The sequence below is a fragment of the Takifugu rubripes genome, chromosome 13 (assembly GCF_901000725.2).
Source record: "Takifugu rubripes chromosome 13, fTakRub1.2, whole genome shotgun sequence".
NCBI classification, from domain to species: Eukaryota; Metazoa; Chordata; class Actinopteri; order Tetraodontiformes; family Tetraodontidae; genus Takifugu; species Takifugu rubripes.
In genome coordinates this window covers 16,230,025-16,256,945 of record NC_042297.1, presented here as the reverse complement: position 1 = coordinate 16,256,945, position 26,921 = coordinate 16,230,025, and the positions used below count along the sequence as shown (strand labels likewise).

The 26,921-nt window shown below is 43.1% G+C and overlaps 1 long non-coding RNA gene across 1 annotated transcript in view; it reads right to left on the bottom strand.

Moving 5' to 3' along the window:
- Positions 1-9,292: 9,292 nt before the first annotated feature.
- Positions 9,293-26,921, bottom strand: part of LOC105417277 (uncharacterized) — a 34,216-nt gene continuing 16,587 nt past the window's right edge. Inside the window, exons 2-3 of the long non-coding RNA XR_965028.2 lie at positions 11,258-11,308; positions 9,293-9,669 (exon numbers count right to left, since the gene is read on the bottom strand). This is a non-coding gene — a long non-coding RNA (uncharacterized lncRNA). The remainder of the gene's footprint in view (positions 9,670-11,257; positions 11,309-26,921) is intronic.

Sequence of the window (26,921 nt, the reverse complement as noted above, 5' to 3'; positions counted from 1 at the left end):
ACAGGTCAGTCAATTTATAAACCTGGATGTTGATTTTGAGGTTTCTTATCTCAGCCTGTCTTGATGGAGGGGGGGTGGGGGGTGGGGGGCTCTGTGCTCCCCATTCACCGAGGCTTTTTTTCATATACCATGGTAATGAATTAATGGATGGTCGGTGTCAAATTTTCTCTTCAAAAGAAAATCTATTGGCTGAAACATGCACAAGGAGGGCATGGGAAGACGGCGCCGTACGTGCCCTCGGCTCTAAAGCATCCATCACAATCATCTAACTGTCGGCCTGTATCTGGTCAGGTGACGGCGTAAGCAGAATAAACAGACTTTCACATTGGCTGCTTTTGCTTTCAGCGCTCCGGAATGGAACTTTATGCTTTTAGGCTCGTTTTCTTTCGGGTAGGGTGCCAAATGAATGCATGAATTTGCATGCATGATGTACGTGTCAGCAGGAAGGTATGAGCCCATATGAGCCTGGACCTACTCAAGGTTTTCCCATCACTGTTGTTTGCTTGTCACACATGCTATATAAATAAAGAATGAAATAAGTTAACCGTCCCACCCAGTCTTCCCTTTGTGGACCTTTTAGCGTGGTTTCTAAGGATACAGTATGGGTGGAGCTTGACACACTGCTGTCAGATTATTGGTCAACTGTCATCAACATTAGATTGATTAACGTTGAGTGTGAGAATCCAACATGGAGGATAAAGTTTGAGCATCTGATTTAATTAGTAGAGAAACAGCACTCGGAGAGCGCAGCCTCCACCCAAGCAGCTCATTTCCCCACTTATTGTAACTTACACCTTTACCACCAGCTTTTGCTCCTACTGTGGAAGGAGCCACCATTAAAACTAAAAAATAGTCCCCCAATCTGTACTGCGCATCTTTGACTTTACTTTTATTCTTTGGCTTTTAACTGAGCACGAGAGTTATATCATCTTTGCTCTTTTATCTCCATTTTATTGTATTTTTATGGCAGCTTTTTTTTTTTATGACTTTCTTGTCATTTTTATTCCTTTTTATTTGCTTAAAATAATTTTGTAATCTTTATACTTAACTGCACATTTTATGTGTCACTGCAGCGCTTTTGTACGTTTGTTTTTGGAAATGTGCTATGAAAAAAAGAAGATTGTAAAACGCACTTACAAAACATAGTAGGTTCCTTAGAAATCAAAGCCATTTATGATCAAAGCCCCTTCACCTAAATCTGGGAGTTCAAAAGTCAATGTCCCTCCCAAATGTAGGACGTAACCAAAATGGAATCTTCTGTTCTTTGGCCCATTATCAACATTTTCTGGAAATTTCATAAAATCCATTCGATTCTGCCTTTTATTGCAGATGTCCATGTAAGACGCTGCGAGAATTCCTGTGTTCACGGGTCTCCTCAGAAATGACACACGTGGACGTTCACCAGCATGTGCTTGGCACCGTCCTTTTTTCAGATCATAACAGTAAATTAAGCGCCTTGGGCTGCCGGCTGTATTGGGAGACATTGAAAAGCAATTCCTGGTGAACGAGATGTTTGTAAGACTGAAGCAAAGTTTGTTCAAACTAACAGTCTGGCGGAGAATCGCGGAACGGTAGAACTTGGTGCTGGTAAAGATCACAAATGCTTGGGGCTTAAACAACCTTTCACAAGCGGCGTAACGCGGATGGTGGCAGTGAATTCATATGGCGTCTGTCGACATTCTGCTCGTTAAATGGTGCACAATCTACTGCACGTTTAATTATTCATAGGTGTGTTTTGGTTGTAACATGAATAAAACATCAGAGTGTCTCCTGTTTTCTTCAAGAGTCATGCAGGTCTCAGCAGAGGGTGCTTTTTCCTTAATCTGGCTGAGGTACTGGCGCGGACCCTCTGGTCATTAGACAGTCTGCTCTCTCCTGGACTCACCTGCTCCAAAGCTAATGAAATCAAAAAAGTGGTGATGATCGAGAGGGCCACATGAGACGCGAGCTGCAGCCGAGAGGGAGACAAAATCGTATTTGGCTGCTCGGTGTTTCTCCCTCCGCTGATGGGCTGGCGCTTCTCCTGTGCAGAAAGAGCAGGTGGACAAGAAGTGACCCGGTCTTCTGTGTTGCGGAGAGAACATGGAATTTTCCTTCTCTGGGGTTAATCGGACTTGACCCGACTGCACTTTTTCTGTCTTGGGACTGCTTACAGTATCATGACAGGTCTCAGACCTACACAGCAGTTGACTCAGAGGGGCTGGGTAGGTCAGCCGAGTAGAAGAGGCATGATATTGGAAAGTGGGGACAGTGTTGGACTCAAGCTAAATATATTTTCTTATTGTCTTAAACACTATATATTTGCATGCAAACATGGCGGAATTACCAACACCATATAAGGACTGGTTGTTAAAACGCTTAGCGTGATGGTCATGCCGCATGCACAGGCAGATATTTTGAGCTGTTTTGCCGATCATGTACATATTATTGACTTTGTGCCGGTTCACTAATCTCTGGATTTAATTTTGCCTGTGAATGCATGAGATTAGAATAGATTTTTTGGATTTTGCAACATGGTCTTGCCCATAATCATCACCATGCAGCTTGTCTGAGGCTTGCCACATGGGGTGAATGTATAGCTGCTTCAATAATTGCTCTCAGATTGATAATGCACAGTTTCATAGGATAACCATATGTCGCTTTGGTTAGGGTCAGTATTACAATTAAGGCTGATGCATCAATAAAAAGGTCGTCAATCTTTAAAAACAAACTGTGGTCCCACATCTCACCTACAGGAGAACTTACACAGTGTCTGCACCCCATCTGAAATGTAAAAGCAGCGGAATGCAGCGGACAATGGCTGCAGAGGCCGCAGCCTTGTAAGAGATAAACAGACATTGGTACATTTGCAGGTATCAGTCATCAGCTTATCAGTCCTGCATGTAATGAAGGCTGGTATTGTTTATCTAGCCCAGCCCCGCGTCAGCCAATAGCGGCATTTCACTGCAGCAGCCGGGTTAAAACCACAAGAGGACGAGCACAAGGCATTTAAATCACAATACATGGACTCCAAATACTTGATTTATGACATTCTACCTGACCCAACTAGTGACACCTTGAATATAAACATTTGCATTTGTATTCAGCTGGAAAGCAGTTTCAGTTACTCTGATGGCATCATTTCCTACCACAGCTGAGGAGAAACGGAGGAATTTTGCAACAGGGCAAAGGCTGAAGTCAGGGAAGATTGCTGGTAACTAAGAGAAGGATGTAGAATACATGGCAACAGTGCCCCAGACTGATGTCACGGTGAAGGGCAAAAAATATATTGTGGGAGAAAGAAAGGAGAGGCTGAAGCGCCAACCAATGCCACTCCTGTTTACCGATGGTTGTTCTAGGCTGCCCGGAATGCCTGGAGAATTTATCTTTGCTGTCCAAAAAGTAAGTCCTTGCTGGGTTAAGACTTGGCAGAACCTCTCTTTGTCTGCTGGGTTGGACTCCACTGCCAGACAGTGATGTTGTAGCAGTAAACCCCGGTGCAAACAGAGGAGGGGAGGGAGGCTGGAGCTGAGGTGAAGCTGAAGGTCTCAGAAGATTTAAAGGGAACAAATAAGTGCTGGACATCAGAACCAGGATTGAGTAGATGATGGATGATGGATGATGGATTCCATCATCCATCAGGAGGGCGAGCATGAAGAGACTCAGATCTGAGTCCACCCTTTACTTTTGGTTAGTGGATTATTATTTGGCTGTGCAACCCAGACGCCTCTTAAATAAGACATTCATTTCATGGAACACCTGGTTAAAAGGGTCATATGATGAAGGTGCGGCCTGCAAAAGCCAGACTTCAAGCTGTGCTTGGCAGCTGGGCAGCGAACAAAGGTGCTGGCCCCTCATAAGCCCGTGTTTTCCTTCCCCCCACCCGTTCTCTTGCGACCGAGGACGTACTGTGAGGGCACGTTTTGTCCTCACACATAAGAGGTAGCTACTTTTATACCGAACTTAATTTAACAAATTGCATGCATATGATGAAAACTAATACTATTTAAATTTCCTTTACCTTTTTAATTAAATGATTCAGCATTTTAACTATCAAATCTGCATCCCCAAATGACATAAAATAAATCTGCAAGTAATATTAAGCTTTAACAACAGATACAATACGTGAATGTTTCAGCAGTAGCCTGGAGACAAGCGCTTGATGGCATCAGTCCCTTTGGTTCGTTCATACGCCAAGAGATTACCTGCCAAATGAGGTGTTTATTTCTTCTGTTTACCAAAGTGTCTCTCGTTCCGCATGACCTCTGGCCACAATGTTTAAAATACCTGGAAATGAGACACACAAGACACTTGATTTTATTAAACATCTTAATTGCTCTGTCTGATTACAGAGCGTAGATCCTATTAGTAAATCAGTTATAAGGTGCCGCAGGACTACAGCAAAAATATAGGAAATATTCCTCATGTCCAAGGTATTAGGGGCTAGTCTAATGTAGTAAATGAATTGAAATGAATGCTTATTAGTTATAAAAACGACGCTCCGGTGTGCCACATGCAGTCAGCCATCAGCCGTGTTTCCTTCTCTTTTCAGATTCTTACTCTCATTATTTGCATGCAATAATCTGACCGTCTGTCCGCGGCCTTCACCAGGGCGCTCTCCCTGCATGCTCTAAGGCTCAACGCACCAATCATTCCTCCAGCATGCATCCCCTTCTGGGTTCCTCTCATTTTGTTCCAAGTCCTTCTTTGCACACTTGTGCTCGACCTCTGAGGACACAAATGACATGTTTGACCTTGTTAAAGTGGCCATATGGCATGTTTTCCTGTGACACACATCATGACCAAAATTAGCCGTTGGCACGGTGAAAGAGGAGCTCTGCCTTTTTTTCTCCAGTTTCCTCATCTCAAATATCTGAGGGAGGCCATCAAAAACTCTTTTGTTAAAGTTCTTAATTTCGGAAATGAGAGGATTAATGTTTCCTTCGCGATGCAAATTTCACCATTTTTATTCACCTTGGATGCATCCTGGTGTCCAACAGGGCCTGATTTAGTTCCATGCGGCTCTCAGGCTAGTTAGAAAAATAAATTCATGTGCAGATGCGAGCTAAGGGCAAAGCAGTGAGTGAAGATGGGCTGGGATTAAAGCAGGCCTGACAGCCGGCCCTTGGGTCTTGTTAGGAGTCATCGAGCCAGGTTGGACAGGTGCGTCCTCCACCGCTGGCCCATCTGTGTTTGTTGCTGTCAGCAGTTCGTGATTGTTTTTGCTGATTCAGGCCGATGAATTGGAACGGCTTCCTGTTGCTCAAACCACTCAACGGCTAATTAAAAACAATTAGCAAAGTCAAACGTTACGCCATCAGCACACGTGAACTGCGTTAGAATCTGCACGGAGCTCAAATAACTCCGAGGAACAACTCCTTGTTTTTTCAATGACAGAGACAAAACAATCCAAGCTGATCATGCGCGAGTGCAGACACACAGATGGACAGTTGCTTTTGTCCCTCAGGAGCATTTCAAATGCTTTATTTTAAAAATTAAAGATGACGCCTCCATTGTTCAATTTCTCAGTATAGAGACAATTGTGAAAGATGCTGATTTATTTATATTCTGGAAAGGTTGGTTTTACCGGGACCACCAACAGTTTTTCTCTCCATTAAGGGGATAAAACTCAAATGTTTCCTTATCACACTCTTTTTTGAATAGAAAAATACCTCCCCTTCTTTGTTAAACCGCTCCCAACGGTCATTTTCATGTCAGTAAGGTGGTGAGACACTAGTTATTCGATCTCTCTGCTCTATTATTCCCACTGTTTTGGTGTTGCTGACCTGCTGATATCATTTCACCTGCAACTTTGCTTTTGTCCTTGCTCCCTCCACTGTTTGTATTTATATACTTATTTATTTTCTCTTTATTTCTGGATTTAGGATTGCAGTTTGTAGCCCGCCTGACAAAATGAACATTTTGACCCTTCCTTGCTTCGAGACCTCGTAAGCTCGGTCGCTGTATTAAATAAATACCAGCGGTATGGACTTTGCCTGCTGCGTCTCTGGTGTCTGGACCTGGAACCCTCCTGGTGGATTACAGCCATTACTCCTTACTGATGTGATGCACCCAACATGCTCATAAAATTGACAAGCTTCTAATTGCAGTGAAGTGTAGCGTGACAAAGTACACTTCATTGTTAATTAAATAATTTTGGATGTTGGTAGCATGGGTTGTAAAATAAAGTCTTAAGCAGCAACAGCTTATTAATGTAGTTCATTAGAATAGCAGATGAGCCTAGGGAGAAAAAAAAAACCCAAACCCACGACCGTTCTTTGTTTAGCTCATCTGCGAATGATTGACAACATGGCATCGCACAACATTCTCTGCTAATCTGCACACATCAGTCACATCATTATGTGCCGAGCGGGTGGTGAGAATTGTCAGTCATCTCCAGCTGGAAGGGGAAAAAAAGCAATGTAGAAGGGAAGACATGTTCGGGCAGCCCGCAATTGTTGCAGCTGGAGTGGCGTATTTCCACAAAGCGGGGTTCCAGGAAGAAGAACAAACTAAGGCCGAGCGCTTTCTTCCCTTTCTTCATCTATGGATTGCCCTCGCTTTGTGTGATCGGCTGTCTGACAATAAATAACTCGATGCTTGTTGGGGAAAAAGAATCTACATGTTGTGCCAGAAACATGCCGGGCTGCTGGGGCGGACAGGAAAACCCTTCTGTCACAGGAGTGATGGACGTGCAGGAAGCCACTGTTTATTTCTTCAGGTTTTAAATTGCATCCAGTCCACCCGATGTAGCAAGTGTCCATCAAATCAAACTCGCATTGCATGACTTTAATGCTTAAGTACTTAAATTTCTTTGACATTATTCTAAATTAATCCGTTATTTCACATTTTCTGGCCATTCCCACAGCTCGGAAGAGTTTTACAGCATTTCCAAGTCAAGAATTTGATACCTGCTGCCAGAAGAATGAACTTATTCTTGGTTCTTGGTGGAATATTCTGCTTCTGTTTAAACTTCTTTCTCTCAATTATTTATCTTATTTATGTCTCTCATTTCATTTGCCTGAGTGATATATCATATAAAAACTGCATCAAAACAATTTTCTTATATCTGTTCTTGATAAGGCGAGTAAAGGTCCACAGACAGGATTTTAATATCTGCTGCACTGGTGCTTGTGCCCTCGGGACATTTTTGCACTGGTTGTCAGAGAGCTGCAGGTTCAGATCAGGACTCTTCACACACTGTAGGAGAATATCGGCTGGATTTGAGCAGGAGGTGCCACAAACGCACCACCAAACGCCTGGTCTGTATCTCCCTGACAATTCCAGCGTCAGCTTGAACCGACAGATGCTCCGGGATTATCCCTGTCCAAATATTACTCTCCTTCCCCGTGTAGTTATCAACATGCTCGCATTTGTCCATCACCTGAGCTCCTCCTGCTGTCTGACAGCTCACCAGAACCAGCCGCATGAAATCCTGTTGAAGACACAGGCGTTGGTGTTGAACACATCCAGCTCTTGCAGGAAACAAAAGCGGTATGTTCAGCATTACAGCACGTGTGAAAGGTCATTACCTCCAGTAGAGTGCTTTAAATCTGCTACATCAGCCAGGAAATCTTATCAAGTCAAACAGCTTTGGTCACTAGATGGCGTGTAGTCACATATTTTATAAGGAAATCAAGTGGGAACTTAATTATTTTTTGTTTTGTTTCCCATTAAAAATGTCTTTTGATGCTTCATCCCTCGAATGCACAGTACTCTTTCTTACCTTTGGACCAAAATGCCATTAAACTTTTATTCTCCACTCTTGAGCTAGAGAAGAAGATAAGACTGTTTGATGTAGCTGTGCGTCAATCTAGTCGATACCTTTGGTTCAAAATAGTTCAGTCAGACAACTTTGGATTAAACCAAATACTTTATTGCGCACAATTATTGGCAAAATTGGCTGAACATCAACTTATCAACATAGAATCAGGTCAGGCTTCTTCCAGCACATCAATTTCAAACCCTCCCCGCTGGGATTGAAGATCAGAGCCCACAGGAGGATGCTGGGATGAAGCACGGAGCAGCAGAATATAGCGGAGCAGCAGGGCAGTAGAAGCCACCTATTAATGTGCTTGCTTACTTTAACAGTAATGAACATAAAGAAGAAACAAAAACAGTTCCTAACAAATAGCCCAGTCAGGAGGCCTGACAATGGGAACATCTCAGTCAGATGAAAGAGTTATTAATTCCCTCTCGCCACAGTTCCTGCTTGGATTGATGAGAGTGTCTGCCGTTAAAAATAAAAGCATTAATTCTATCTCACTGGTTGGCAGGCCAGGACCAGGCTCTTAAACCCAAAGCGATTGAGGTCCATCACTCAGGAACTAGTTTGATCCCCCTCCTCAGGCTAGAGGCATTTTTGGATAAAACATTTTTTACATTTTTTTTAACAGAAGCTATATTTTTGACATGTTCGTAGCCCTTTTCGACAAACGCTCGGGGCGTCTTTTTCAAAGAGGGATTCTCTCATATAGACGAGTGATTTCAATCGGTAATAAAAGTAATGCTCCCGCTTGGATGGGTAGGCTGTCCTTCTAAGTCTAAATGTCACCCTGGTGAGATACAGTAATTAATAGAAGCGTTAGTCAAAGTGTCTTTAAAGAGAAAAGGTTGAAGAACATTTTGTAACGCCCTTCTGCAGCAGCCCTAGTCACAAATTTGCTCATTCCAGGAGAACTGATGGCAGCTCTGGATCACCACCGTCAGGATTTGGCTGATTAACCAGGTAGGTGGATTCTTCATGATTCTTCACTAAATCACGTCCAACTGCATGAGGTTATTTCCCAACATTTAGGCTTCCTTTCAGGCTCTTTCAAATGGGACTGGACAACTAGCATGTTGGCAAAAAGCTACAACACTACAGTATCTCATGTTTTGCTTGTGTGTGTGTGTGTGTTGTCATGACAGAGAGATTGCCTGGATGGCGGTATTCATGTGGGTAGCTGGGGGGCATCAAGCTGAGAGTGGGGCTTTATTAAAAACCATCTGCTTCCCTGCAGAGTCAGAAGGCCACGTGGACACACTCTCCTAACTTACCTTGTTTTCCTAAATGGCTGCAGGCAGTTCAACAAATTAAAGTACCAACCTAAAAGTAGATTATGACTGAATCTATATGCATCTGTGTTCATACAAGTCTGTGTGTTCCAGCTTTTCGCCCCAGAACGAGTCGGGCTTTTAAATCTTGCTCAGATGTAGAAAACCTTGTATTTTACCTCTCACTCCCCTCTCTACGTGCATTCCTGACTGGAATCCTCATTAATAATTCAGCAGGTAAACAAACATGCGCGGGACTATAACCTCTTTATTAAATGTTATATCTCATCACAAACAAAACTGCCTTTTATTAAGCAAGGCCCAAAATAAGGAGCAGGACTAATTCACTTTTAATATCTTTAACAGGACTCCTTCTAGGCGACCACGTGGTCTACAGATGTTCAGCTTAAGTCAATTATCTGCAGTCGGACGCAGGGAAATGTGTTGATCCATGGTGCACAAATGACTGTTGTTCTCTCCAGCTGAGACAGAGCTTCCGCCTTATTTACAGCTCCTGTCTGCATCTTGCTGCTGGCTCCAGAGCTGCTTGCAGCTCAACTCCATATCAGCTGTGGACGCTTGTCATCTGCAAAAGCTTTTGCTCTTCTTCTCTCTGTCATGTCTTCCCATCTCCTCTTCTTGTACCTGGACAGCCTTCAACAGAAGAAGGTTGAAATTCATTGTTTTCCTCCTTTCCGTATGTACATTATACTAATATCAATACTAATAGGGGAAAATTGCTTCAAGGGAGAGGCGTGTCCTCCTAGAATGCTAATACTAATAATACTAATACTCATAATAACAGACAAATGGAATAAACTGAATTTAACAGTAGAAAAGATGGTTTGAAATTGAACTGAAATTATTTGGTTGAAATGACAGCTGGTCATTTAACTGAATTTGGCCCAGCAACCATGTTTGTCTGGTGCCTTCGCTCATCTCCTGTTTTAAATATACAGTAAAGGCATCTGTCTTTCTCCTCCCCATCACTGGTGGTTCGCTCAGGTTGACAGCTCCGCTGCATTTGAGCTTAATTGGCGAAGTTGAAAGCCCTTTTGCAGCATTAGGGTTTGAACTGACAGAATCCTCCATTTACCTTTTGCCCTCAGGCAACAAGAGGAACGGAATAAGGTTAAAGCCGTGCTGGCAGCGAAGACTAAATGGAACATGATTCTGGAAAAATAAATAAATAAAGAGAGAAAGAGGGAGAGAGAGAGAGAAAAGAGAAAGCCCAAGTGAATGTGAAGTAACATTACATGGTTGGCTGATAGAACCAAACCACTTTTTAAGGACAGAGTTTTGATTGCAGCGTCTCTTTCTGCGAAGGGATTGTTTGCAAGATTGCTGATTGTGTGTTTATATGAGAGAGTGTGAATTCCGTGGCTGATTAAGAACCTGGCTGCAATGCTAATTCTCCAAAAAGAGAAGCTCTTTCTGATTTGAGTTTATTTATTCTTGCTTGTTAATTTCATTCGAGTGCATTCAGATTAAGACGTATATAGTTGTGGTGAAATAAGTATTCAAACGGCCTTATTTCCCTTTCCGCCTGTTTATTCCAGGCCATTGTTTGGAAAATCAAACAGTTCTGCAATGTTATAAACTATTAGATGAAGGAAGGAACTTGCAGAGCCAGTGTTAAACATAAAGGGTATTGGTCATCAACCACAATCCAGCTGAGATCCAGCTGGGATCCCAGTTTTCTTTGGAAAGCAGTTTTCTACATAGTAAGATGGAAAACTCTGCTGGACCGCGGCCTTGTAGGACAGGGTGGATGACCACTTATGCAGAGTGATGGACTGAGACCCCCTCCAATGAACCTCAGCCCACTAAAACTAGATGGAACACCGCCAATAGTTACTCTTCATTTCTTAGAACCATTTCTGACAACCTGTTGTTGTAGTAAGATGACGCTCAGACAATGGCTCTGTCCTCCACGAGGTTTGAGATTGCAGAGGTTTCACCAAATCGCAGCTTGGCGCCGGTAGCGGAGGGGTCACCATTGTGTTGCTGCTGATGTTTGGAAGAGCTCATAGAGGACAGAGGCAGCCTCAGAAGCAATGCATGTGCGCCTCAGGCAACTAGTGTTGTCAAGACGACAACAATGTGCCTCGCAGCACAGTAATGGGAAGAAACACTGATATATTGATATATACAGAATCATTCCATAGACATGCTGGCAGCAATTACACTCAGGTGGAAAGGAGGATTTTAGATCATCGGACAGTTAAAAAAGAAAAGCTACCTGAAGTCTTTGGGTACTGATGACAGCGGCCCGTCAGATGAAGAAGCAGTTCTGGGGTGATAAGCGACAGCAGGCAAAACGTCAACTTGCATTTCTGCATCTCACAAATGTCATTGGCAATGTCATTATGCAGACACAACAAGGTGTGTGAGCACATTGCAAAAGATATAAGATATGTATATATTTTTTATTGCCCAGAAGTACCATCAACCAAATGGAGGGGGGGGGGGGGGGGGGGGGGGGGGGGGCTTAAATATGTAGTATGTGGGTATGTAAATAGGCAAAGCATTTTTATTTTAATTAACTTGTATTAAAATGCACCGTTACGACAAAAGTCAATTGAATGCAGAGCAATGACTGTAAAAATGCAGCAACAACAAAGCTAATTAATCACCTATTTATTCACGTTTGGTACCTTTTCCAGGCTTTGATTTGATGCTGGTTTTAACTCCAGCCCACTTTAAAACCGGTGGAACTGTATCGGCGCGGTAGTTGTTGTGTTGTGGCTGACACAACACAGAAAAGCTGAGGATCTATTTGTCAACTCTTCTCATTCGTATCACTTCTGTTACAGTCGAGACCACAACTCGGAGCCTGACCCCCAGGGCCTGACCCCCAGAGTGAGCAACAGTGGCAGGAAACATTCCCGAGTAAGAAAAAACCTTGAGCAGAACCAGGCTCATTACCAGATCTGCCACCTTGGCTGGGTAAAGGAGGAGGAGATGGGAAGATAGGGCAGAAAGAGGAGAACAGACACGCACGTACCCCTACTGAACGACGGCACTGGAATAGCTCATCTTGGCTCCGTGCTGCAGTCGGGGGCGATGACTTCTCTCATCTTGTTAGAGGATGTTTGACCTCTAGAAATGGCGCAGCCTTTCAGATGAGAGGTGAACTGTCTTGTGACAAGATAAGAAAAGTCCAGTTGCCCTGCACTATAATGTGTATTTATTGCACCATGATAACAGGAGATGGGGGAAGGGGTGTGGGGGGGGGGCTGTTGAAATCTGTCAGCACTTGCTGGTTTTCTGAGCTTGATGTACGACAGCTCCGACACCAGCGGCCAAACATGATTTGCAAAGTGCACTGATGACGAGGTGTTGCTGCTTTACTCTTAAAACCAGAGGAAATTAGTGGTGAATCCAGTTTAGGCAACAAAAATGAGGGGCGATAGAGGAAGCGTTGCTGAAACATCCTGGTGCTCTGTCGATGAATTAATTGGCCATGTAGATTAAATGCCCTTAACTCAGAATTGATTTAAAACAAGCAAATTAGCGGCAAATATTGGGATTGTGGAGAAAACAGGGCGAGGCCGCCAAATGAACACACCATCTGGGCTGTGAAACATCTGTAGCCGTGGGGGGTAGCAGCGATGGATGGAGCTCCTTTATTGTCTGGATAAAGCAGGATTGTCCTTGAATTGGTAAATAAAGCGTCAAATATCCAAAAATGATCTCTAAACACTAAATAATACAGTCTCTGAGATTTCAAAGGGTTCATTTTCTAGCCGTCCCGTCATGCTGACTGCATCGGCATTTTCACTGGTACAGGGAGGTCAAAGTTGGCACATCTGTCACTGACACTCCAAACTTCAAAGGATATAATACATATCTTAAACACACACACAGTGCAATTTATAAAACCACCTGGATGAAAATCTCAAAAAAAAATTCTTGAAAGCAATCGTTTCAATTATCCTGGCTTTAGGCTCATGCAAAGTAAAAGTCAATACTAAACTAAATAACATTTGGCCCTCGTGAAAAGACAAAATATCGAACACTTTAAATAAATAATTGACGCTCCTCCATGACTGCTGATCGATGACATGTATAAAGCAAATGCCTGTGGTCAATTCAGAAACCATCAGGGGTGCTCGTACCACGACCGTTCAATAAGAATAGTGGCATTAATAATCATATTCCAAATGAAACATTGAGGCACTGAGTATTCTGTTAATGTCAGTGATAAAAATAAGAAAAGCAGAAAGAGAATGAGCTGTGAACATCTGGAGCTTTTGCAAATTCTGACCATATATAAATCTTATCAGGCAGTGCACTAAACACCCCAAGGCAACGCAGCTGCAAATTAGATCTTTTCACTTAATTTACTTTAATTTGACAATGAGCAAATCAAACTCTGTTTATTTTGGTCCATGGTGTTCTCATTGTTGGTGAAAACTTACTTATGTTCTAACTTTTGTGACTTTTAGACAAACATTTTCTCTGTCGGGGTGAGATAAGCTTCCTAACAAAGGCTTTGAGACTAAGCAGACAATCAGATTATATCAGAAATATTAATAACAACCATCATCAGGTCAAGGAAAGTCTCAAAATAGAAGATCATTCCTCCTTTTTTTACCATGTAAATATACAGGCTGCCAATTGAGGAAGGTTTTTATCGTATTGTGTGGCCAATATTTGCTCATTGAAGCAGACGTGGTCCAACGCCAGCTCTCCATCTGGAGACATATCAAAGAATCATTGGGCAGATTTTAACCACATTTGTTCACCAGGAACACTGAAGGAAGACGCCAATCGCAAGGATTGTTGGATCAGCTGTTAAAATCAAATGTGTTTGGGGTTCAAAATTAGATATAAAAGAGATTAATTTACAGCAAGATACAAAAATAATGGATTTTTGTCCAAAATCAACCTATTTTTTTGCTCCAATTCCAAACACTGAAGCTTGCCAGATGTAAACCCAATCGTTTTAATATATAGAACAGCCTATAGAACTTTTTTGTTATACGTATGTTTGTTTTTTTAACCGGGCTTTTGATGAGCCCTCTTTGTGAGTTGGAAGCGTAAAACCATGTGGTTCAGTATTGTAGCGGTTTTGCTTCATCTAGTTGAAGGGACCCCATGCATATGTATAGTGCAGAGTTGTTTGGCTTTGTCAATATGTTTATCTTAAAATCTTTTTTTAGCTTAACTCGTAATATCGTGTTATTCCAAAGTAGATTGTGTTGATGTTGGAAATTATAATGAGATTTATGTTTCTAGGACACCATCAGAAACGAGGCTTTAGTCTCAGTAGGATGTTTGAAGCGCTCCTCGCCTTCTTTCCTCTTTCCTTCCCCCCCTTCTTTGTTTTGAGTTGAATAACAAAGCAGAAGATGATAGACAGGGAGAAGAAAAACAGAAAAACAAAGGAGATCGGAGGCCTCATTTGAGGGCTAAATTACCATGGGTTGAACAAAACTGAAGAAAACACTGAGGAAGTAGCCTTGCCGGAGGGCGTTTGACGGAAACGGTGCTTTCAGCGTTTCTTTCGCTTTAACCTGACACAAAAGACGACGGCTTATGAAGACATCTATCATCTCTTGTTGCCGGATAAGAGGTGCAATACGCAAAGACCCACGTTTCGTGCTGATCGTAACCCCAGCATGCCGATTGATGTGTTTTGTTGACCCAGTGGGGATTCAAGGGGTGCCATGTTTCTACAGCAGCAGATGGACAAACACACTTAAAATGATACCATTAATATACTATTAAGATGTGCAAACCTGGAAAATACAGTCAGAGGATGCGGAAGTCGATTTTGTTACCCAGACAAGAGTGTGTTGGAGCTTCTCTTGAAAAGCAAGAGGGTTGAAAAACAACAACATGGCTCTCAAAAAAAAAGCACAGTTAGTGTTTCTTTTCCAGGCAGCTGAATCCAACTAAATATAAAGTGATACCAAATAATGGCCAGACTGTCTTAGTATTTCAGATGTTGCTGCACACACCAGGTTAGTCGGGCAGTAGTCCGCTGACTCGTACAGACGTCCCATTGATGACACTGTCGTTCTCTTTTACACATGATTCTTTGTTCCTCATAAGCTACAGGTCTAATTGTCTCTGAAAGATGGACTCTCTTAAATAAAAAAGAAAGAAGACCTGCATGACTCATGAGCAGCTTGGCCTATTACTGCTCCGCTTAAGGTTGAACCTGTTCTTGGAGAAACGGAGCGTGTAATATTAAAGGACTTCCCTGACAGATACTCTGATGAAGACACCCCTTTACACAGGTAAACCAAGGTTATACGTTTTTACTATGAATGAGTTTCGTCGTGCCTCTTGCACTCTGGGAGCGGCACGCGGCATACTTGTGTCTTCTTAATCAGTGCTGGTGTTCGGCCGGTGCATCAAAGAAGCAACCTCTCCTTGAAGTGGAGCGCACTTGACTTGCTGCCGGGGTGAATGACAAGCAGAAAGGCCAGTAACAATATCAACAATGGGAATTTCACCACGGATAAACTGTTTTTGAAATGCCTCATTAGCTTCCGTCACAGTCCGCTGGAGGCGCATGATCGTGTATTTGCTTGATCTGCAACTATCGATCGAAGTGTATGAATTTACATTGAAATAGTTTCTGAAACTTCCAGCAAAAAGACACTACTTTTGGTATTTTTCAAATTTATTTCTTAAAAAAAGGATGGAGACAAATTAGCCCCATCAAGGTGTTTTGCCATGTGGTTGAGTTAAGATGCCTCAGGATAGGAACTAGTCCCCAGACTCAGGGGAAAGTGCAACATATAGCAGATGTTAATGAAACATATATCAGCACTTAATTTTCCAGGAACATATGCAGTCAGTGAAGTGAGCGTAAAGTAGCTCCGAAGTTTGCAAGTGAGATGGGCTCTTTCAGATGGGCTCTGTCTGCATGCGTGTGAAACATACAGATGTGCCTTTTTTCCCTTCAAACGCCCGCATTGTTCAGCTGTTACAAAGAGACGGCATATTTACACAGCGGGACGGGGACTACAGCCGAGCGGGGGGAAAACAGTCGTCTGTGGAGAGAGTTGCCTTGAGTCAAACATCTTGAGTAGCAAATGGAGAAGGTGCTGCTCCTGCGGCGCCTGTGGAGATTCAGCGGGAGGCTGGATTCCATCTCCCCCTCCCGCCTATTGCAATAACTCTGTCCCATTTAGTTCCCTGAACGATCACAGCCTTAATGGACTGATAAGTGTTGGGGGCACATTGTAGAGAAACTACAGACGCAAATGTACTCGCCTGCTCTGGAAGCCATTTATTGCATTTCTGTGATGAGGTAATCACTCTATGCTTCCATACAGAATGTAAATAAGTCCACGCATTCAAAGCCCATTTGTACTGTGGGATAATAGCCAAGTTTGCACAAAGAAGCATTAATGAGTCAATTATTTTCTGCTCGTAATTAGAACAAAATCTGGTGTAAAAGGCTTATCTTGCAACAGATACATCTCGGGACTGTTGCCTCTTCTGTCAACTGTTGTTGTTTTTCCTGCTTTTAAAGAGATGCAGGCAAACATTACTCTGGCTCCTAAAGGCATGATCAAATTTTGCTCTGAACACATGAAGATAATAATAACAATTTATTATTATTATAATAATAATTATTATTATTATAAAGGTTTGTGATTGCAAGGTTTCTGAAGGAGCCCATCTTGTTCCTCAGTGCCTTCTATTTTGGATGTGTTCTCTTTCTCCGCTGTCCATCGGCCACTGTTTCATTTCTATGGCAAGCACGAGCTGCCATTTGCAGACGATAAGAGCAAATGTTAATTCCCCCCCTGTGCATTTCTGTGCCAGAGGAGCAATGCACAGCAGTGACCCAGACAACGGAGGGGTGGCACGGACGGGGGCTGTGAATGGGGCGGGGGGAGGGCGGGGGGCACCTTGGGTATTTACATAAGGTAATGTGATTGAGTTGTACTCATAGATTTATCGTTTCCCTCCAAAACCCTGGAGTGAAGCGAGGAATACGCTATGAGAACTGCCGCCAACTGTCGCACATTTGCCGAAGATTCTGCGGCAGAGAAAAAGCGGCGCCTCCTATTGAGTCGGTGAGACGCTTGCCGAGATTATGTGGAAATTTGCTCGGATCGCGTCTCCAAAGCTGTATTGTCTCTGATTACGCTGAAATTACCCCAGTGTTTCCAGTGATTCGGCATTTTGCATCGGATTCCCCATCAATAGCCAGGAGTCATTCATTGTGAACTATTCCACCCCCACCGTGTTTTAAGTTCTCTGGCTAATTGGCTTTGCTGTGATTACAATTTTAACAACATGCTGCACGGCGGCATTTTATTTTATAAACCAGACAAAGGCTGGATGCCGTTTCACTGTCAAAGGAAACCCCGATTGTGAAAGGTGCTCGTTTTAATGAGGTCTTCCTCGCTCGTCTGCATGCATCTGCAGAATCACACACTCCAGCAAAGCTCATTATGAGCATATCCTTCATCACCCACAACATTAATACTGCATTTATATATTTTCTTTGCCCGACTTGTTTCAGCTGTGAAAAAGCATCTCCGCTGCGGCTTAGCATTCCTCCTCCGGGCCTAACGTAAAGGAGAAGAGACAGACTAATGGGCGGCTTTGCATGAACCTTTCGCAGCAAAAGGCAACATGCAGACCGTCACATTGACATATGGAGAAATGTGGGATAATCTAACCTGATTGAGTTACTTAGCTTTACTAGCAAAGTGAGTGCGGCGCCATGTGTGGAAATAGATGGCTTCGAGAGGTTGATTGTGATTGATTTTTAAACTCGAGGCGGCAGAACCGTGGGATGTCGCAGCCAAAACCAAACGGCTTTTACGCAGCAAAGGAGGGAGAAGTGAGGGAAGGAGGAAAAGCAGGTCAGTTGTTGGCACGGACAAATGGGATACAGCAAAACAGGATACAACACAGTGACCCAGATATACAGGGTATGTACAGGGCCACTAAGATTCTAACAGCATATAATAGTAAAAACAACACATAGGGATAGCTGTGTTTTATAGAACACGAAGCCTCTAAAAACAAATACGCACTGGTGCTGATACAGACACACACGTGCAATTTGTGTGTGTTTGGGCTCAAATGTCTGCACACCCAACAGGAATTCAGTCTGAGGTTGACAAATTAATTATTCTAAGTCATTTCAAAGAAAAATGACCTCTACACTGTGCCTGGTTGGCCCGGTATATCAGCCACATGGTGGTGCTGGTGGTCTGCTGACCACACCGGGGCATCGGTTTTATCACACTCACACACCCACCCACACACACACACGCGCTCTCATTCACACTGCCTCCTTTCAATCACACAGCATCTTATTCTCACTGCCTTCTGCTTTGACTTATCACATCCTTTGCCGTCTCACTCATCTCGGGCGCAGCGTGAGATGAGGCGGGGTTTTACGACAAATCAAGTCAATTTCTGACAGGGAGCGCCGCTCTCTGCACACACGCCTTTTAAATTTTAGCCGCCCAGGGAAGCGGGGCACGTGAGAGTCTTTGGAGTTGGGTGTCGATGGCAGACCATGAGAGGCATGGGTCCACAACGCGTTACCATCTGCCTTCTGTAGTTTGTTTTGTTCTCCTCTCATTTTCACACTATTTCCACCCATTTTTCATCCTCCCTCCTCTCAAATCCTTTCCTTGGCAGTTGTACTCATGGTTCCTTGTTCCCCTTTCTCTCGCCTGGCTCCGCTCTTGAGCGGTTCCGGGCATCTGAAATCTTCAAGCCTTTCCACAATTCAGTTGTTTTCTGAACCCCCCCAACACCACCAGCACCACCACTCAGCATCTACCTTTTCCTCATTCTGCCAACCTCTCCCCATGGAACCTGTCTAATTCCCCTTGTACCCACTCTGCGGTGCCACTCATAGCCTGCTCCCTTTACCCTCCCCTTCTTCGTTTCCTGGCTCTTTCCGCCCTGGCAGCCTGACAATTGTTGGAGCATTCGCAGCTAAGCAGTTATCACCGGCTCGCAGAGGTGTGCAAGAGCGCGCTGATGTGCAAATGTATGTTTGGGAAGAATAGAACACGTGTATGTATGCGAGCATACGTGTGTCACCGCAATCTTCTGTTTTTATTGAGGTGTTCGGCTCCTGTGTTCAGTAAAACAATAAAAACAATGTCTCAGACAGGTTTCTATTATACCCCGAGCTTTGTATGGTTCGTCTACTATGGCGTCTCTTCTTTTTTTTTTCTCCCTGCAACAATGAGGGCTAAACTGATACTGAATGGCTGCAACTCTGCTCCCACTGCCAAACATCCCTGGTGTCTGGCCCCACTGGAATCATATAAAAGACACTAATTTCTTGCTCTTCAAGGGATTTTTCTTTCCCCCGTTGTTTGCCATCTGTCACTGGGAGACGGTTAAAAGAAAGAAGGCACGAGCCCAGCTGGATTCCTTTTTCCACTGAAGGTAGATCACATTGTCAGGAGACCGGGACAAGGCCTCCCTGGTCTTTTGGGTGCAGAGAGACAAGGGACACAGGCCAGGCTGAGGACTTCTGGAGCTGGCGGTGCCAAATCTGGGAGGAAAGGTTTGAGTTGTCGCTAATACTGTCAAAACAAAAAAAAACCTCGTTCACTGATTCACCAGTCTGCCTCTACCTTCCTCTTAATTTCTACAGTTGCAAATGTTTCTAGTCCTGCCAGTCTTTGCTCCTTGCCATGGCAGTGTGAAGAAAAGATTCAATAACTAAGATCTGCGGCCACTTCTGATGATTTTCTGTAATTATACGGTCTTGCTGAGGAAGATAAGAGAAAAGAGAACAGAAAAGATCAGGAAAATTACAACGAAAGTCTTGTTCGGTTCACTGATTAAAGGTTCTAATTCTGAGCCATTGTTTTCTCCCTCCAGGAGGGCGGACATAATTTCCCCACCCTCATATGGCCCACCAGTTCACTGCAGTGATCTAGTGAGGGAGAGATGATAAGTTGCACTTTTTAATAGCAGGGATCGGGACCTAATTCACTTTGTGCATGTGTGCATGTGTTTTGTGTGTGTGTGTGAGTCAGTTATGGGAGCAGTTTCAGTTAGAAACACACTGTGGGGGTCTGAATTTATTTGGATGAGCTCATTTCTTTTCAGCGTGTGCTTTAAAACTGCGAGACCAGTGTTTATAACATGCAATATAAGGCTCATTAAAAATTCATTTCATGGGGTGAGCTGCAGCATCTGAAGCTGTGACAATTTAGTCCGCACCTTTAAAACGTTAGATGTGTCTGTAGCTTTGCTATTAGGATTTATTTTTGCTTCAGTGGTACATTTAGCTCAGATGCAAGATGCTGCTGTACAACTTGGTGGCAAAGATGGTATAAACATACATAAAAGTCATACAAAGACTGCGTGAGTACCCGTAGTAAAATGCCTGTAAACACACAACAGACTACCTTCCTTGAGTTATAACCATGTAATTAGTAACAACCAACAGATATTTGATATTCTAAATTTGTGGATTCATTTTTTTATTACTTGTGCTTTTTTCTTTTTGTAAAATTCTTTTGCCTTGAATAATTATCAGCACGCTTTGTGTAATTCATAGCGAGGAGGAATGTTTTCTTTCATGTGGTCTTTTAGCTTTCTGCTAAATATAATAAAAGCCTGGATCCAAGGCGTTTAAAGGATATCAATTATGTTTACTGTCTGCAGCTAAAGATGCAGCGGTGGGAAAGCTCCCTGCATTAGAACAACAAAATAAGCTCAAATGTCTTGGGACTAAATGGAAAAGAGAACAGCATTGGGAAGGTGTGCCTTGTGCATAACTTACAAATTATCAATGTTTTTATTTTTCCCTTTTGGTACACGTTCGTTGGAAGGCCCAAGAGACCTATTAAGGAACCAAGGGAAGAAAAACACCAGATTTCGTCTGATCCTCTGGAGGCTAGAGTCTTATAGTGTTAAGAACACTTGCTGAAAGAAGTTTAGCTGAGTACAAAAGTTTTAGAGGAAGGTTTTTTTCTTTTTTTAAATAACTGTAGTATTGATCCACTTAGCATTTGCCCTCCCTCGTGTCTACTGCAATACTACAAATGAGGCAGGCCTTGGATAGTGTCTGTGCCAGGGTGTTATGCTGTTCCCAAAAGTCAGAACAGCTTTTGAGATTTTAATCACAAAGACATACGACACCTTTATTGCTGGTTAAAATGCTTACATTTTGCAGGAATCTTATTAAGATAAGTATTCAAATGAGCATGATGCAGTATGCAGCACTCTCAACCAACAGAGATGGAAATAGCTGTAAGATCTTGGTGGACCGAACGCTGCCATTGACTTGCATCATGCTGGGGTCTGATATCTAAAGAGGACCCATCGGAACATCCTGCCTGGTTGGTGGCGTGCTGCTCCCAACAATAATAATGTGAAAAGTGGCCGTGCTTCTATTATTGAAACTCATAAAAGAAAGCAGCGTCAGAACATGTCATTGAAGCTTGTCCCCCTAACGGATTAGTCACCCTCCACACGGCAGAGCAGATGGTAACATGTGAGGCTTGAGGAATTAAAAGGGTCTGCAAGGAAATGCACAATATTCACAAGGAAGCTGTGTGTGGCGTAGAGCACCAATCAGCTAGGACTGGACAGGCTGAGTGACGGCTCTATCAGGACACAGTTTATGATAAACAAGGGTGCAAACAAATTTCATGGAACATTATCTCTTTCAGTCTCTTTCGTGTTTGCAAGTTGGGTAATATAGCTGTCATTCACGCAGGGTTGATCGAATTAGAGAGGCGTTGGAAGGAGAAGGGGTGGCCCTCTTGAAGGGCAGTTCATGTCCACTGAAAATGTCCACTACTCTGAATAATTTACAGTTTAAATGTCCAAAACTCCAGCATCAAATTGCACATTAAAAAGCTCCTTGATGAAACTGTTTCATGTGAACTGATAGGTAATTGATTGGGATGGCTGCATAGATGCTGAATGGGAATTTCTGGTCACCCCCCACCACCCCGACGCTCCACGTTAAGGGTCAGCTGCTCATTCACACCCAGGACGCCACACTGTTGCCGCCTTCTCATTAGAAAGAATCGTTCGCTGATGATTTGGCTTGAGGAGTTACTCTGCACGCGCGCTACGGAGCCCCGCAATCAAACCCACAACCTCTTTCATCACTGGGAAAACCAGGTGATAAAACGCTGCGTGAGAACATGGTGGCGTAACTACCACAAACAGCACAGAATGCTTCAGTGAAAACGGCGTTCCCATGTGTTCTGTTCCACAACTGCCCGTAAAAGTGAAACAGAAACACCCTCAAGCAAGAAGCAAGTTAGCCTGAGAGGAAATAAACCCCCATGTGTAATTTAGAAACAGACAACTGAGTCTGACAAATGTGCTTTATTTTAGTCCCACTGTGCTAAAGCATACGGCATACATCATTACATTTCTGCAGTACCACTGATGCCGTACACACACACAGCTTTGTGCGCTCTGAAACATTGGATTTTTACAGACTTCATCGTGTAATAACTTTGAATATAACAAGACCATCTGAGTATTAATAAAAGGGTGTCCTAGCTGCCAAAATCACAAATACACACAGGAAAATGCCAGAAGGTTCAAAATGGAATCAGAAAATAAAAGAAATAAAAAATCTGTCAAAACAAGAGTAAGCATATGCACTTAAAATTATGCACTGAATGAGTTCATTAGGGTGGGGATTTGAAATAATAAAGAAAGGGAATCCCAAAGAGAAGCCAAAGTGGAACCTGGAAGGAAAATCTAAGCTGCGGAGAATATAAAGAAGGAATCCAATGTGGAACACGTAAAACAGCACATGTCAGTTGCAGCAAGTCCTTGTGCTACTGTTGCTGTTGGGAGGGGGACAAAAAAGGTGTAGGACACGTGCATCAGTTTTCACAGCTGTGGGTGGAGATGCTGTTTGGTTGTCCAACAAACTCAATAACTACCGCTGCGAAGCCCCTCCCACATCGGAATGCATCCTCATCAGTCAATAACGGAAATACCTAAAAAATAAATCAAAACATGGCTCAATTTGGGCGGAATTGTGAGAACTGGCTCGAAAAGTGTTAAAACTGAGTATCCCCGAGTTCACGTTGGCGAGATACAGACGTTTGAAGCACAATGGCGCTGCGTATGCGATGCCAGGAAGTGTGTATTTTCCTGTCAGTGTCAGAGGTTGAAAGCAGATGACTGAATCCTTTGCAAGAGAGCATTTTGCCCTCAGGATTAAGATTGGATGGCTGGGTTTAAACCTGTCAAAAGAGCAGCCTCAAATCCCTCACTCACAAACACTTCATGGTTCTCACTTGAGGTGCGTGTGCGCAGTGGTGGAAGGAGATATTACTCTTTCATGCCACTTACTTCAGAAGCCATTCAAGGCACCAGCTGGATTGTGGCGGATTTGTGGTGCACCGAGCAAAGAAGCTAAATTCTAGGAAATTAGTAATCGTGTTTTTCTTTCACATTTGTGACAGGTCAATTACACTTCTTTCTAAAGAATTAGATATACGACACAGTTGTGAAGCAAACGGGTGTTAAATCTCTACAAGCCTGTATTGTTTGCAGGACAAAACAACTTAATTTCATTATGATCCTCTGCTCTATCGCTGTGTGAGGCAAAATGGCCATCATGTGCCACCCGGCTGAGATGTCCTCGTCCCTCCGTCCTGCCAGGATGTGATACTAAACAAAACTGCAAACAGGTCATTCAACCTTTTCTGTTCCATCCTCACGTGTTCTCCAAATGTCACAGCACTCATGAAATTAAATCATTGTTAGTCAAAAGCAGACGATAATTAATTTAGGCGCGGGGGCTGTTTTGCGTGCGGCTGGGCTTTTTTTGGGGGGGACGTGTCTGAAAAGTGATGGTGAGCAACCAAGAGGGAAATTGGAGAGGGCAAACAGATAAAAACAAGGAATCGTTTTCTGTGAAGCGGCTTGAGAAGAAATTCCAATGTCTCATTATTTTGCCAAAATTATGCTGTTTGCATAACAAGCATGACGCTGGGGGATTGCTGTGTGTATCATGCAAATGTTATCTTGTATAAAAACCCAGCAGTTTCTGCGTCAAATCCGAAATTTCTTCAATTACTTGAATACTGATTCATTAGTGGCGGCAAACTGTTGGTTCTTGCAGGTTCTGCTGCAACTGATATGCTGTAAACAGGAAAAAAAAACGTTTGCTGGAACGTTCAGTTTTGATTTTAATCAGTACTAAAACACATTAAAATGTTGCATGCGCATTTCTTACACACTTTTTAATGGCAATTGTGGATGAAAGTTGAGTTTTAAAGTGGCTATAAATTGGTCTTTTTGCACCTGTTATTTAAAAAAATATAATTCTGATTGTTTGCACTTAAAAACAAGTTGTCAAACGGTTCAATTGTGTGCAGGACAAAAATGTGACGAGTGTCCAGGTTGCAACAATAGTGGCGACGGGGTTTGAAGACAATAGCAGAGTGCATGATCGTGAAAAAGAATTATCAATGGACCGTTCCCCATTCACCACAGCTGAGGACAAAGGATCATTTCTAGTTATTTATCTTCTCTAGGTGTAGAGTTTAAACGGAAAACTGTCCGTCAAGGATTTTGCCAACTGCACCGGATTCCCAGACTGAAGAGCCGACTGAAAAAGGGTGATGAGAGCCTAATTTATGATGATTTATGAGTGAACCAAATATGCAGAATTAGGCCCGTGAGGTCTGTCCAAAGTGCCAAATTTGTTTAAAAGATCCTGTTTGAGTTGCTTGACTTGATAAAATCCTCAAAGCAGAAGTTTTCTTTTATTCTTTTATCTTAGTTCCACCAACAGAAATGAAGTAACGCTGGACGTTCACATGAAACATCCGCAAAGAAACGAAGTCCCACTCTGTCCTACAACATGCGTAGACGTGTTACTGACGTGAGCCAATTGCTCAATCAAAATAGGCCTGTTTTCTTAGTGGCTCCGCTTCGCTGTGTCTTGCTTAAGAAATGCTCCAGCAAACCAGACACCTTCTTTTTGACAACATCAATAGAATGTTATGGCGTGAATTCACTCGCTGCAAGCAATTTCCCTGAAGAAGATCTTTGCTGCAGTGCAACAGAACACTAATGACAGACTGGCAGATATGCTCGAGAGGCAAAACATGCTTTTTCCAGACGTAGAAATTCACTTTTGACAGGAGGCTCCAGCACATAATTAGACATTTGTCCACAAGTTATGCATTTTACTTTTTCTAATCTTACAAATTTGACAGTCATGGATTAAACCCTCGGACTAGCGCATTTGTGATTCATGTGAGCATTTATTGTTGCACAGGCAGTTTTCTGTGCACGCATGAGAGAGTAGATGTAACAGGGCAAGAACAGGTGCTTCCTCTGTCACTAATGATGACTGCTCATTTAAAAGTCCCAGCCAGCATGAGGAGGACCCGGCTAACACAAACCGGTGTCACGGTATTTGCACGCCTGAATGGCTTTCAGCTATTACACTTATGATGCCCTTGCTTTTCTCTGTGTGTGTGTGTGTGTGTGTGTGTGTGTGTGTTTGTGTGTGCGTGTGCGTGTGCGTGTGTGTGTAAAGAGTCTGGAATGAAAAGTAACTCTGCTCTAGTTTTATTAAGGTTTCAGCTACGTTTTAATTAATTAATGATTAGGATTATGATTTTTACATTTTTCCAAGCTGCCTTTGGATCAAGGTTAGACTTTAAAAATTACAAACGGCGGAGCGAATCTCTTTTCGATTCTAAGCCCGAATAAACAGTCAAAGAGAAATCTATTCACTCGTCGTTTGATTGAGGCTCCAAGTTTACTGCTTCTGGGACAGAGAGCAGGCCGAAGCACTCCCCAGCCTTAACTGAAGGCAGCTTTGGGTGCTTTAAAAAGGAAGGAGGTCATCTGCAATTTGAGTCATGAAATAAATAGTTCCCATGAAGATGTGCACGCGCCCATGCACAGACACTCTCTCGCCTCTCCCTAATAACCTTGCACGTCACCGTTTAGCGCCGGACTGGACTGAAGTTGCATCGTTAAAGGGAATCGAGTTGTGTGATATTTACAGTTATTTCAGCGGATACACACCAGATGCTCCTGAGGAAATGAATGGCAATAAAGGGGTTGTTACCTTAAGTCAGCTAATCGGCGTAAGCAGACACACCACCGCATAAAGCCGAGCCCGATCGATTCAAGCCATTGTTATGATGATGCTCAGATGGGCATTGTCATAACAAAAGAGGTCAGCTGTATCTATTGTGACTTTACATTTATATTGAATTGCAGCTCGAGCCGCACTGTCGAAATAGATATTGATTAGGAAGGGCTGAAGGTAGCGGTTTTGATTATTCATGCTAGGAGTTACCTGGCCAAGATCAATACGGCCCCAAGGAGGAGAAGCACACAGACGCTCATATGTGTTGATGAGGGCAGGCTCGTACAAGCGGGTGTGTAAAGAAATAAAAATAGATGTGTTACGCACCAGTGTCTCACTTCATCCCAGTTAACCGATTGGCTTCTGTTTTGATTTTACAATGCACAAACTTAAAAACTTTGCTTAATTTCTGTTTTCACCAGAATTTGATATAATGCGGTGCTTCTTTTTACAAACTTCCAGACTGCGTGTCAAAACAGCAGCTTCCCAGAATCTCCCGAGCAAGTTTGCAACCAGGGTATTAAAGAGTATCTTACATGTTCTTTGACAGCATCGCAACAAGCGACTTAAGCCCATCTTCTCCTCCTCCAAATTCTTGTTGCTGTTGTCTGACGATAATAACACACCTGCCATGCTAAGAAAATAGCAACACGGTGAGAGCACAAACAGGCTATTACCTGGCGAATTTATTGGGTTTGTGGTCATTTCCTCCAGTGCTGTTGAAAAGCTAATGGGTGGACAACGATGGCAAAGGAAGCAATCTCCTCATCGTAAATGAACGTACATCAGATGGATTGTCTCCATCCCAAAAGGAATCTAAAGCAAAACAGCCCATCGA